At 39.2% G+C, this 12,990-nt stretch overlaps 2 long non-coding RNA genes across 3 annotated transcripts in view; both read left to right on the top strand.

The window, feature by feature from the left end:
* Positions 1-12,990, top strand: part of LOC308577116 — a 72,117-nt gene that overhangs the window by 3,193 nt on the left and 55,934 nt on the right. The gene's annotated exons all lie outside the window — the stretch shown is intronic.
* LOC308577024 lies at positions 282-12,701 on the top strand. 2 transcript variants are annotated; one of them, XR_014003352.1, is made up of 5 exons: positions 282-2,270; positions 4,736-7,372; positions 10,057-10,148; positions 11,565-11,663; positions 12,459-12,701. It is a non-coding gene; the product is annotated as an uncharacterized lncRNA (long non-coding RNA). The 2 variants fall into 2 exon arrangements; XR_014003353.1 differs by lacking the exons at positions 10,057-10,148; positions 11,565-11,663; positions 12,459-12,701 and adding an exon at positions 8,407-8,435.

Raw genomic sequence — 12,990 nt, 5'->3', positions numbered from 1 at the left:
CTCGCGCACCTGAGGGCTTCAAAGGGGGGGGGGGTCGCTATGCGTGAAGGGAGAATAGTATATAAAACACACACACACACACATACACAAATATAAAGATATATATGGGGAGAGGGAAGGAAGGGCTGCTCATAACTTCAGTTTTTGTGCCTCTCCTAGGTCAGCTCTGGCGCCTTTCTCTTACGTGGGGGGAGGCCATAAACGGCAGTGATTTAAATGCATTTCCCTCAGTCGAGTTTAGCTATAGAAGTGATTCCCCCCCCCCAAATAAATAAATGAAAATAGGGACGTTTTATTCAATTATGAAAATCAAAACAGTAACGTTCTTTATACTCTGCCCAGCTGACTGGGTTGCCCCAGCCAGTCTGCCAACATGTATGAAAACATAATAAAACATTAAACATTTTTAAAAGAAACATCCCTATAGTATCCATATACTTATCTCCTTCCCTGTACATATAAATATACTTACGTCCTTGGCTCAGGAGTTGCATAACTCCATATCCTCCAACATTTCTCTAATGAAAATAGGGACATCCTATTTAATAATAATAATAATAATAATAATTTTATTATTTATACTGCAGCCATCTGTATAGTGCATATATAAACATAATAAAACATTGAACATTAAAAACAATAATGAAAACAAGAACAACAATAATAGCACCTCACCCATCTGACTGGGTTGCCCCAGCCATTCTGGGTGGCTTCCAACATATATAAAAACAAAAAAAAAACATTGAAAATTAAAAAACTTCCCTATACAGGGCTGCCTTCAGAAGTCTTCTAAAGGTTGTATAGTTACTTATCTCCTTGGCTTCAGGGTCACATAACTCCATACCTGCCAACATTTATCTGACGAAAATAGGGACATCCTAAGGAAAAGCGGGGCATTCCAGGATAAAATCAGAAACTGGGACGGCTTCTGTAAATCCCAGACTGTCACTGGAAAAAGGGACACTTGGAAGGTCTGGAGTCGTCATCTGACATGCATATAGCACCTTTAGAGAAGGATTTTGTTCATTTATTTTAGAACACCTGCCCCCCCATCTCTCCGTCCCCAGGTTACCATTTCCAGGACAGAAATAAAACACACGCTTTTAATTGTTAGTCCCACAGTCAGTTTCAGGTCTAGCTTGGCCCTGAGTAATGCTCTCAGCCAGAGCTGCCCGCCGCTCATTTTGAATTAGAGGGAAATGCTTCCAGCCCAAAGGACAGGGCTTGCAGGCAGGCTTAAGCCTTGGCACCTGCCCTTCCTCTCCACCATTGCCAGGCTGGCTATTCACTAGTATGCCTTGCCATTCATTCATCACCTTTGCATCCTGGTGTAGAGGAACAAGAACCAAACGAATGTCACATTAGCCAGCCTGAGGGGGAGAGAGTCACATATTGCTTGCTCTGCTTTCTGGAATTGCAACCCCTCCCTACACTTCTCTCCCCCCCCCCCCAATTCCTAAGTATCCCATTTTGCCCTGACAACAATGGCAAGGGGAGTTTCAGTTGAATCATTTGCCCAGGGCAGTTCATAGCCAAGCAAGGATTTGAAGTCAGGCTTTCCGTGTTCAGGCCCAACCAATCCATTCAATACTGCCCCAGTTAATGCAGGATTTTTCATTTTTCATTTGTACTGCTTGGACCTGCCTATACTTAAAGTATAACAGGTCTCACCTCACTGCTCTTCTGTATGCATTTCCAACTTGTGTTTGAGCAATACCCACATGATTTGGTCAAACAGTAATTACCACGAGTAATAGGGTTCAGATTATGTTTATCTTAATATACTAGATTGTGAGGGACCCCAAAATTTGCCTTGAATAAAGTGCTGCTAGGTTTAGGAGCCATATTGGGTGGCATGCACACCGTACATTTAAAACACATCACTTTCCCACAGAATCCCCACAGAACTGCAATTCCCAACACACTTAATGAACTTCTGGTTCCTGGACTTTTAAAATGTGCTTTTAACGTATTGTGTGTATGCAGCCTTGGAGAAATCCAGTAATGTGGGCCCAGGACATGTAGTTAGTGACAGGGAAAAATTGTGGTTCTGCTAAGTAGTCTTTGTCCACCATTACTGTTTCAGAATAACTGTTCTTGATGAAAGCTTATGCTCAGTTAGCTTTTCAAGTAGTATAGCAGTTCCAAAACAATTTTTCACAGCTCAGAAAATTTTAGATGGCTTCTGGAAACCCTGTTATTGCTGTATCTTGGACATAAGATATCCTGGATCTGGAATTTGTCAATCATTGACCACCAGCTACAAATTGGTAAGAGTCTGCCTAATGTTTGCACATTTAACTATGGCAACATAGTGTAGTAGAGCTACAATTCCCTGTGTAAGGATCAGTATAGATTTTTGCTAGTGGTGACATGAGAAAAAGATGGAAAGCAGAGCAGAAAAGTAAGAGGAGGTTGAAAGTGAAGAGGAAGTAAAACACTGTCAGGAGGGATGAAAGAAGAATATTTTTCCCCCTATGTGAAGTTACAAAAGCTTCAGATCATTCATCTGTGTCACAAGCTAGGATGTGTCACTTAATTGCAACTAATTGCCCTGCCCCTGCTTTAGTTGTTGAAAAGGATAAGGAACATTTTGTTTTGTCTCCAGCAGACAACCACTTAGTTGTTCCATGAGGAGAGGGGGTTGTAGTTTTTTTTAATTATTATGTTTTGTGTTTTTATGTTGAACACTACCCTGTGATCTCTGGATGAAGGACAGCATATAAATTCAATAAATAAACAAAATAATAATAATAATATTCTTCTTTGCTTCCTAAACTGATGTGTTCTTCCAGTAATATGTAGTGCTGGAATGTGGTGCTTTTTCTGTCCTTAAGAGCTTGGATTGACATGATTTTTATATTCTATAATTACTGAGTAGGATCTGAACTGTAAGAGTGACACTGTCCAGAATATTTAACTACTTTATAACTAGCTTCACTTTACGTCACAGGAATTATTATAATATTTGTTTATGTAGCCTTCTTGCATGATCTAAGAATTTTTATGTAGAAGGAACTAAGTTGCAATTCTATGCATACATACAACTGACTTTCTTCCAAATAGACTGGTATAACAGCCAGTGCTCTGTAAATTCCATTGAGGTTTATACCATTAGACCTTATTAATACTTGTAAGACATCTTTGGATATTGTAAATTTCATAGAACGTTGGAATGGATGTGTCGGAGCTAGAGGCGGAGGGAAGGCTCTCAAATGATGCTGGAGAAGGGCCCAGCAGGGAGAGAGGCAGCTCCGCAGATGGGGAAGCAAATCAGCGCAACACCAGGGATATAGAGGGGCTGATGGGGGAATCGGTGAGAGGGCTCCAGGACTCTTCACCGGACACCAGCGGGGAGAGCACGGGTCCTCTGCTACCCACGCCCACCCTGCGCAGAAGACTTCCGCGCAGAGAGAGTAGGAGGAGACTAGGTGTCAAACAACTATTATGTTGGAAAAGATTTAAGAAACGCCCACTGACGGATTCTGCTAGCGACTGAGGCAGCCACGAAGTGAAGGGCTGCACAGACTGAAAGGTTTAGCAAGGCAACAAAGCCTGGAGAGGCGGCAACTTGCACACGAGCAACCCATACACATTACAGGATGTTACAGGTTCCTCAAAATTAAGTACAATAACCTGCACCACGATGAAGGAAGTAATGGTTCCCTCACACAACCATATTAATATTTTTGCTGCTCCAAATTGCAACTGCTCTTTTTGTTAGTTAAATGTTGGAGTGCCTGGAAATGTCATAATTTTGAATTACTAACTACACTGAGGAAATGGGTTGTGGGTACCCTCTAAATACTTGACATTATAAAAGTAATACAAGGTGGCTGAGAGATTCTCAACCATTGCTTCCCTTTTATACTCTGTTTATGGAAATGAAGTTTCCTATTTCTGTAGAATTTTGCTGCCTTTTCACCCACCTATATACAGAAAAATATCTCTTTGCTTTTGTCTCACCTATGTCTGAGTATATGTGCTCCATAACTTACATCCTTTATTGCTGGATGACATCAACTTTGTGAATATTGTGACTCTTCACCATACACGTGAAGGATCTGTTTGAGTTGAAAAATACACTTCTACCCCATTTTGTGGAGGAAAAGGTAGTCTCCAAAGAATACAGAATACAGCGCCTCCCACATCCCTACAGAATATGGCTACCCCGTAAAAGAAGTATGAGATTACTAGATGTATAAACATGTAGTTTCAAACTGAAATGTAAATGTACCAACTTCTTTTGCTTTTCATCTTTCATCTAAAAAAATATTTTCTTTTCTGAGCTGTAGATTCTGGAAAGAATGGGGGGTGGCCTCATAAATGAGGCTGGTTGGATATTTAAAGGTTATGAACCTCCCTTTTCATAATCTATTATTTCCAAACAGGTTAATCTGGGGGAGTTAAGTTCTGCTCTATATAATTTATAAACATGAGAGTGAGTAACCTTTGATGACTAAATTAAACCATGAAAGAATAAAATGCTCACCTTTCTCTCTACAAACTGGTATTTCATGTTTCACCATATTAATAGTTAATATCTCTGGTCCGCAAGAATGGAGATGTTTCGGTAGAAAGTTCATTTCTTGACAGAAGATATGATGAGTAGCATGAAGGTAAATGATTAATGTGGAAACATGAGGAATATTTTTTTTTAAAAGCTTTCCTCCTTATTAAGGGTTTGCCTTCATGTCTGAGATGTATAGCTTTTACTGTTTACTATATATTCTAGTTTTAGGGTGCATCCAGGTCATCATTTTTCCAGGAGCTGCTACTGAAAATAGTTCAAGAAGACTGAAAGCAAAGAATTAAGGGTGTTTCTCCTCCACAGCCTCCTGAGACTGCTTTTCTTTAAAACAGAACAGAACTTCATATCATTTGCAAGTAAATGTAGTTTGCACCCGGCTGGGACCAGCAAGTGGATTGGGTTTGATGCTGACAGTGAGTGTCACGGTCAACATGGTGAAAACAGGATGCAATGAAAAGGAATAGCAGGTGGGATGAGCATGGGTCCAAACATGGAGCCTGTTGCCCACTAGGTCAGTGTGTCTGGCTGTTGGTGGTTGGCTGTTAGAAGGTTCATGGTTCAAGGCCACCCAGGGACAGCTGCGGGCAGTATTTCTGCATTGCAGGGGGGTTGGTTTAAGTTGACATTTCTCTCCTCTCTCCAGTCCTCTCGCAAGGCCACCCTAACCTTTCCCTATAGTACCCACTCATATGCTCAAGTCAGAACTTGTTGTGCACCTTTGACTCAACAAGAAGTTGACTTTGGGTCACGGTAAACTAAAGGGAAAACTGTATATAATTTATATTGCAGTTACGATATAAAATACTCATGACCGTGTGACCTGGTCCTTCAGGGGCACAATTGCCCTGTTCAAGACCAGGGAAATCTCCCATACCTGTGCAGCCCCTGTCCCCCAGAAACAGTACTTCTGTCTTGTCCAGATTCAACCTCAGTGCATTAGCCGCATAAAATATAATTACTTTTATTTTATATTTATGCTGCTGCTCACTAAAGCTTCCATGGTATCTTAAAGCGAAGCTAATAGGAGCAAAAAAATACACCATAATAACAATAAATATAAAACTAACAGCAATCAAAGAGATAAAATGACAGAGAGCAACAGCTAAAAGCAATGTTTAAATTCAGCAGAACAGATAAATAAACTACAGCCAGCTTACACCAAATGACAAAAATGTCAGAGGGAAAAAAAAGTATTGGCACTAAAATTATGTCAAAATTGCCATCCGACAAGCCTCTCTGGGGAGAGGAATCAAGCTGGCCATCTCTTCAGTCACCACCCACCTAAACGGGTTCAGAGGATGGCCTTTAAGGATGACTGCATATTAAGTCACTACAATGTTTGGTTTATGTACTCTTAGGGTCAAACTGCATATATCTATGATTGCATTTATTATATTTGCTGTTTGTTACTAAATGATTGCAATTAGTATATAAAGTTTGTTACTATGGTATGTATGTGTTTTTATGTTGTAAACTGCCCTGTGATCCCCAGATGATGGGCAGTATAGAAATATAATATAATATTATCTATATCTATATCTATATATCCCATATATATGTGGTAAAGGATCCCTGACAGTTAAGTCCAGTCACGAATGACTCTGGGGTTGTGGTGCTCATCTCGCTTTACTGGCCAAGGGAGCCCACATTTGTCCGCAGACAGTTTTTCCGGGTCAGTATGACTAAGCTGCTTCTGACGAAACCAGAGCAGCGCACGGAAACGCCGTTTACTTTCCCCGCTGGAACGGTAAATAGCTACTTGCACTTTGACATGCTTTCAAACTGCTAGGTTGGCAGTAGCTGGGACCAAGTAATGGGAGCTCACCCTGTCACGGGGATTCAAACTGCCGGCCTTCCAATCGGCAAGCCCTAGGCTCGGTGGTTTAGACCACAGCGCCACCCGTGTCCCTATATATATATATTCTTAAAAATGCAGCCACAGAGAATGGGGCAATAGCACATGGAAAGTAGGGATTTAACCCTTTTCTCCTGCACAACATTTCCAACAAAAATAGTTCCTCCCAAGCAGCAATCGATGCTGCTTTTTCTCAACTGATCATAAGCTAGGCAGTAAGGGTGCAACTGTTTGGTGTACATTTGTTACAGTATTTCATGTATATATCCAGCTCACAAAGAGATAAATATTTATTCTCTTACACATATTTTACTGTATTTATTTATTAAACTGAATAGGAATTATTAACTCAGTCTTAAGGTATATTTAAATGCAGGCAAGTCTGACTTTTTAAATGTAATTCTTGTGCATGCAAGTATGTTTGGGAGTGGGGCATTGGTCTCCATAATAAAAGATGGAGGAGTGAACTGATGTTTCCTGTTCTGAAAGTAAATATTTTGCTTCAAGAGTTTGCCTTAAATGTCTCCAGCTTTGCTTTGGCATTTATGTAGCAGCAGGATACTATTATCCTACGATAACATTCTCTTGCACAGACATGATAGTTTAATTAGAGCAATATGGAAACAACTTTAGTATCTTTGACATGGGCTCTACATGGTGAGTCATTGATACTATAACTAAAGACAGATTTTTGGCATCATAATGTACAGTAGGACAAAGATTTGGAAATATAAAATTCTCTTCCACTTGAATGGCACCCTTCCAGGCAGGGGCAGCTACACAGAGTGGCAAGGTCATGCATTTGCCAGGGCCCTAAGAATGTCCAAGTAACATTATCATTCTCACTTGGCATTGCACGCTCAGAAAAGTCGGAGGCAATGTGATAGAATTCTCACTTTGTATGCCCCATCTTTCCTAGTTTAAGGCTCAGTGGAGGTGCATTGCAGAGGACTCCCACACTCCTGGAACTTGGCATTTCCCCCAAGGTACTTAAAAATGACCTCTTTGTGCTTAGTCGGTGCTTGTCCTTCTAATTCAGTAATGCTGAGTGGATATGATTCATCAAAACTTCTTCTATGCCAGCACCACTGAAATAAACAGAACATGCAAAGGAGTTCTGTACTCTTGTGGAAGTTTCATTTATTTCAGTAGGTTGACAAAGAATGGTTAATTGTGTCCATTTGTTTTACTAGCATATTATTGTTGTTACTGCATTTTGGTAGATGCCAGCCTGGCACTAAGCAACGGTAAGGGGTATTTCTTTACTTGCAGCATATATATATATATATATATATATATATATATATATATATATATATGCTGCAAGTAAAGAAATTATTCATTCATTCATTCATTCATTCATTCCCTGCCCATCTGGCTGAGTTTCCCCAGCCACTCTGAGCGGCTTCCAATCAAGTGTTAAAAACAATACAGAATTAAATATTAAAAACTTCCCTAAAGAGGGCTGCCTTCAGATGTCTTTTAAAGATAAAATAGCTGCTTATTTCCTTCACATCTGAAGGGAGGCCATTCCACAGGGCGGGCGCCACTACTGAGAAGGCCCTCTGTCTGGTTCCCTGTAACCTCGCAATGAGGGAACCGACGGAAGGTACTTGGCAATGGATCTCAGTGTCTGGGCTGAATGATGGGGGTGGAGACACTCCTTCAGGTATACAGGACCGAGGCCGTTTAGGGCTTTAAAGGTCAGCACCAACACTTTGAATTGTGCTCGGAAACGTATGGGGAGCCGGTGTTATGTGGTCCCAGTGGCCACTCCAAGTCACCAGTCTAGCTGGATTAATTGCGGTTTCCGGGTCACCTTCAAAGGTAGCCCCACGTAGAACACATTGCAGTAGTCCAAGCATATGAGAATGTACTGGTGTGGGTTGAGATAGGGTAAGCACAGTCTTCTTCTGTTATAAGTAAATGCTGCAAATGTGCATTCTGTGCTTGTGCCTTGAATATGACTTCTTCAGGGATGAATTGGTGAAAAAATGAATGAGCTTTTTTGATGTTATAGAACTGTAATAAAGAGTTCTATAGGTGAATGGTATTCCACCCTTTTGCAGTTTGTCTACTTTCAGGATAAGTCCACTAGGCACATGTGAAAGTCACAAAGAATGTTTATTTAGTCAGGAGTAAATCCACTCAGCTTCCATGGTGTCTTTTTCCTAGTAAGTATGTTTAGGATTGCAGTCCAAGGCTGCCAGGTAAATTGTCACCTATGAATATGTCTAGCATAGTTTATTATTTTAAAGGGATGGTGAACAAAAACCATGTTTTCAATCTGTATGTTTTTGGATATAAATCTATAGGAAGTGGATATGCTGTTACAATGTTAGCTCCAAATTGCTCTTTTAAATAAACCAGCACCCTCAGTATTCCAGGGTACAATTCAAGCATATGCTTGAAGGATAACAAGGAAAGGAAGAATAGATAAAAGAACATTTGCTTTCATTAATTATCACAGGAATAAATTGGAGGATTCTAATGAGCAACCTAACAATTATCAGCTGGAACTGTGACTTTGCATTCAGACAGCAACTTTGATTGCCAAATAATGCTTTCATCCATAAATAAATTCTTCCATTTTATTTGACAGTCTCCCTTGATTGTGTTACACAACATGTCATCTTGTCAATATGTCACACAATTGTTAAGACTGGTATTTTGGGCAAGAGGTTTGTCTAAAAGAGTTAGACTTCCAATGGCTGGAAACTTCAAAGTAAATCCATCATCCAAATATGTCAACTTTATTCTGTCCACAAATCTGTTTTCTGTGTTTTATTCCAAGTGTTATCTGCTGACATTTAGTGACAAGAACTAATCCTTTGTTGATCTGGTACAAGGTGAAGGATTCTTTTTGATCTCATTATCAGTGTTGCTAACCCCCCCCCCCCCCGCATAGCTGTTTTGGTACAAGAAACCTTAAAAATGATGCAAGTTGGTACTCAGTTCTTGTTTAATGTTGTCATCCTCAAAACTGTATTTCCCTAGTGCAAATCTTCACTTCAGTGAAACCTCTACTGGTATAGCGTTTTGAGGGATCACTTCTAAGTTGACCCAATTTGAACATGTTCAGTAATGTGAGGTGGATTTGCTTAGAGAAAATTTGAAAAACCATAATGTTAAAACTCCAAAGTCAGGGGATAATTTTTTTTAAAGGCTTGTGGGAGGAGGCATGAAATCTTTGGATACTATAGGAACACATTGGATTTTTTAAATTATGATTTCTATATTTGTTGCTTATACTAATATTCATGCTTATGACCTTTAAAGGCTGTTGAAGTGCTTGATCAACAGAAATGACTGAACAGTATCAGACTCTTGCTGTTATGTGGTGTGAATTGACTTCAGTATGAGTTATACAGCCAATAAGAAGTTGCAATTTTTTATTTTGATTTTACTGGCAGTGCAGTTCAGTGCATGTCTACTATGAAGTCAATCCTATTGAGTTCAAAGAGAAATATTCCCAGGTCTGTGTGTTTAGAATTGCTGCTACTCATTCACTAGTGTAATATCACTAAATTACATTTGTTTCAAACACAGGAATCAAATAATGTTACAAATGCATTTATTATTGTTTCCTACTTTGAAATATTATTTCAGTTTCTGCCCTTTCTTTTTCATTTCTCTACAGTTATTTTTCTTTACACTTGTTTCTGCTTAGTCTGAATCTCAGCTTGTACAGGAGCAAATTGGTGAGCGGAACCAATATTTCAGTCCCTTCGTCAGGGCTCCTATTACAGCAATTCAGTCAAGGTAAAAAGTCTGTGTGCACAGTACATTTTTGCATACAGGTGTGGGGAATATTTAAGTAGATTGTATGGAGCTAGTTGGATAAATTGTATGGAAGAATGAAGGTAGGGGGAGAGACCCAAATAACAAATCTAGTGGGACAAAATGTCCTAGAAGTAATTCTGTTTCAAGAATGTAACATAATATGCACTTTTAAGTCCTAATGTTTTAATTAAGTACTGTATATGCTTAATTTCCCCCCAGTCAAAATCAATAGGGCTGAAATATGCTTAATTTTATATGAATTTTGCCCTGTGGGTTCTAAACTTCCTGGGATCAGCATTCAGTGTTTTTTTTTCTCCATTTGCTTTAAAATGCATTTAGACACAAATCTGTACAGCTGCTTGTCTGGAAAGTACTGGTCAAGTACTCTTTCTGCAGGGTATGGGTGTTTGAAATTGGCAGTTTCAGGCTTCAGCAACAACAGTGGTTAAAGTGTGTGTTAAATGTTGTTGGCCAAGGTCTGAGCAATGGCTAGTATACGTGACTGCTTTTTGTTCTCTATCCATCTCTCCACCCCCTCATCAATACAGATGAGAAACTGAGGTGGTGAAATGGCCCAATTCCCGTTTGTGAAATATTTCATTTCAATATACTGTTTGCAGTGATGTGCTTGGAGGCTTATAGAGGAACTTTTAGAAAACTGCTTCCTGCCTCAAATTTCCATATATATACAATAGATTCTATGGTGACCAAAAAATACATGATCAGTTGAAAAACTAGGACATATCAAATTATAGTAGAGGTTTCCATATTATTGTAATTGTTAATATGACAAAGCAAACTTGTTTAAACAAATAAAGCAACTCAGCAGCGCTGGCTCCAGGTTTTGGGAGACTTAGAACTTGGATACTACCTTACAGTGACTATATCTCATCTGAGAAGCTGAAAGGGATGGGAAGAGAGGTATTCAACTTAAAAAGCTCCTCTCTTAAGTAATTTTGAGGGTGCCCCTTTTGTCATTGTGGTTCCAGAGTCAATAACCTGCTGGCTATGTAAATCAAGATATTTTTCTGAGAGCGAAGTTACATTATTAGGCTGAAAGCTCTAGAACATAAAGGGATAGACTTGCCAATATAAGCAACATGGTTACGAGTAAATTATATATGTTGAAATTCAGGGGAGGTTTCAATGAAAATCACATCTTCCAAGGGCAACATCCTGATTTCTGCTAGTACACTTCATAAATGACATTTAAAACCCGCAGCAACCTACAGAAAGTATCCAGAGTAATGATTTATCATTGTTAGACAACTTGGTGCTCTGTGTTGTGTAAACACATAGTAATATGTCGCTTATTGTGGAAAGATACTGATATAAAGTTCATCAGCCTGGCAAATTTTGCTTATAGTATATAAAACCTGTATGTTTCCATCTTAGCTACAAAGATGACATTTCATCAATCAGATTTGGCTACCGTCATCACAGATCATCGCATTCAGTTTGACAGTAGGAGATCTATTGATTAAAGGCACAAAAGTAATCTTGGTTTCCTGAATTTAAACAGGGAACTGCATGGCTTCCAGCTACTGAATATACATTTTTTCTGAATTAGCCTGCTAGCTTCCTTTGCAATTCACCCCTCCCTGCAGGTACTTTTTTTTTTTAAAAAAAAAGGTTCATAGTTCAATTTCTCTTCCCTGATTTAATAGACTAACCTGGCTTAAAATTCACAGACTCATAAACAGCTAAGAATGTTGGTGTGTAGGATTCATTAAAGTCATAAGAAGTTCACTTCTTGGACACACATTTTAGAATTATCTGACTCTATCAGAAGAGTACCTTGGAATCAGTCTACCTTAACACCAGATTTTCCAAAGTACCCAGAGTCACAGCATCTTTTGCCATACAGCATGTGAAGCCAATCCAGACTTCCTATTTCTCTTAATTTTCCTTGTCTTATCATGTTCCTCTTGGTCGAAGAAATAAGCAAGCAGCTGGAAGGGCATTCTGATGTTTCTGTTGTGACAAAATGCATTACCAGATAGACATGTTATTTCAGTACAAAAGGATGCAGTGGACTCTGTACAGAAGCCTCTGCAACATGTTCTTCTGCTATTTTAGTCATGGTCTTGTGGTCCACCTGAACAAATACTATAGACTGCTTTTTAAGGATTAACAAGCTGTTGGAAAATGGATTATTTTCTGGCAGATTCAACATTTTAAATTAATGTTTTAAATTTCAGATTAGTGCAGACATTTTCAAACTTTTTACTCCCTGGGCTCAATTGAAAGAGTTTGCTTTGCTGTCCTTCTCTCCAACTCCCTATACAGCTCAGGACCAGGCTACTTGAGAGACCGCCTTATCCCTTATACACCCAGTAGATTGCTGCAATCTGTAGGAGAGTCTTTCTGCAAGTTCCAAAGATCTCAGAAGTCCACACTGCAGTAGCTCGGAGCAGAGCTTATAGTGTTGCTGTATTATAACTAAACAACTTACCCTTACTATTTCTGGGAAACTCAGTGCTGTTTTTAGTTACCTGCAGAAGCCATGGGGATGGTTTCATTGTGATTCTTGCATTGCAGGGGGGTTGGACTACAATTCTATGATTTTATGATTCTCAACACATGTTGTTTGAAAGTGAAGGAAGGGCTGTGTGAGCTTTTCCAGACAAACAGTTCTGCCAAAGTGGTAATCTCATACAGTTTCATTTCTTCGAATAAATAACCATTAAGAGTAAAAAAAAAAGACAAAGCAAAGCAAAACAAAATCAAATTCAGTTCTACTTTTGTGTTTTACATTTTCTAATGGTTATGGACAGAATTTCCAAAATATAAACAATACATAACATTTTCCTGAACCAAT

This window comes from Podarcis bocagei (assembly GCF_964188305.1).
Source record: "Podarcis bocagei genome assembly, chromosome: 17".
Taxonomy (NCBI): Eukaryota; Metazoa; Chordata; class Lepidosauria; order Squamata; family Lacertidae; genus Podarcis; species Podarcis bocagei.
This window is presented reverse-complemented; position numbering and strand designations above follow the sequence as displayed.